This window comes from Marmota marmota, unplaced genomic scaffold, assembly GCF_001458135.2.
Source record: "Marmota marmota marmota unplaced genomic scaffold, marMar, whole genome shotgun sequence".
Classification (NCBI taxonomy): Eukaryota; Metazoa; Chordata; class Mammalia; order Rodentia; family Sciuridae; genus Marmota; species Marmota marmota.
This window is the reverse complement of record NW_025999977.1, coordinates 70,060-71,563: the sequence shown is the minus strand read 5'-3', so window position 1 is coordinate 71,563 and position 1,504 is coordinate 70,060.

The following is a 1,504-nucleotide window of genomic DNA, read 5'->3' as shown; positions in this document are numbered from 1 at the left end:
CATATATTATGCCATAGGGCAACTCTTAGTAAATATAAAGGTGTGGAGATAATACCATGCACCATATCTGATCATAATGGAATGAAACTGGAAATCAATGATAAAAGAAGGAAGGAAAAATCCTGCATCACCTGGAAAATGAACAATATGTTACTGAATGATCAATGGGTTACAGAAGACATAAAGGAGGAAATAAAAAAATTCTTGGAGATGAATGACAATACAGACACAACATACCGGAATCTATGGGACACAATGAAAGCAGTTTTAAGAGGGAAATTCATTTCCTGGAGTTCTTTCCTCAAAAAAAGAAAAAACCAACAAATAAATGAACTCACACTACACCTAAAAACCCTAGAAAAGGAAGAGCAAAACAACAGCAAATGTAATAGAAGACAAGAAATAATTAAAATCAGAGCAGAAATCAACTCCAATATTGTACAATAATCTACAAAGATATTTAAAAGCCAGATCATTATAGTCAAACATTATCTTAGACAGACATATAGGTTGTCTTTTCTTCAACACACTTTACCTCTGACAGGTAAACTCCAAATTGTAGGATTGTATCAAAAAGAAGCAGAGAGAGGGGCTAGGGTTGTAGCTCAATGGTAGAACACTTGCTCAGCACATGTGAGACATGGGATTTGATCCTCAGCACCACGTTAAAAAAATAATATAGTGTCCATCTACAACTTAATTTTTTAAAAAGGTTGTCAAGAAATAGAGAGACAACCAGAGAGGACCCCAAACCATGACCAGTATATAGGAACCTTTAAATTGCCCAGCCAGGATCTTTTCCAAGAGACTACCTGTTGTTAAACCACGACATAAAGAAAAGACCACTGACTCCAATTTTAAATCAAATTTCTGAGTAGCCAGGACTGTCTCTCCCCAAATCCATGGGTTAGAAGACAGTACTCCAGCTCTATAGAAGTGCATTTTTATAGCACAAAAAGTTGCAAAAGGTGGGTGTCTTGAGAACTTACAGAAAATAGGGCTTTTGAGCCGGGGATGTGGCTCAAGCAGTAGAGGGCTGGCCTGGCATGCGCTGGGCGCTGGGTACGATCCTCAGCACCACATAAAAATAAAATAAAGATGTCGTGTCCACCGAAAACTAAAATATATATAATTCTCTCTCTCTCTCTCTCTCTCTCTCAAGTAAAAAAAGAAAGAAAACAGGGTTTTGACAAGCATAATATAAAGGCAGGTAGTAGGTTAATGGTCTAAATTGTTCAGCATCAGAATTTATGAGTTGCCATTAGGGTTTCAGAGAGAGTTGTTATCTGGCCAGGGAAAACCAGGCATGGGTGAGTTCAAGGCATGGGCAGTCATTCCAAGAAAGTTTAAAACATCAAAATACAGCCAGGCCAAATAGAAATCCTAATATTTTACAGAAAAAAAAATGAATCTTTTATAACTTTTTACAAGATGGTTCCTGATCTTAAGAGGGAATTAGGCTGGGTTTATCATTCCTCCCTTGTCTTATGTATCTCTTTCAAAT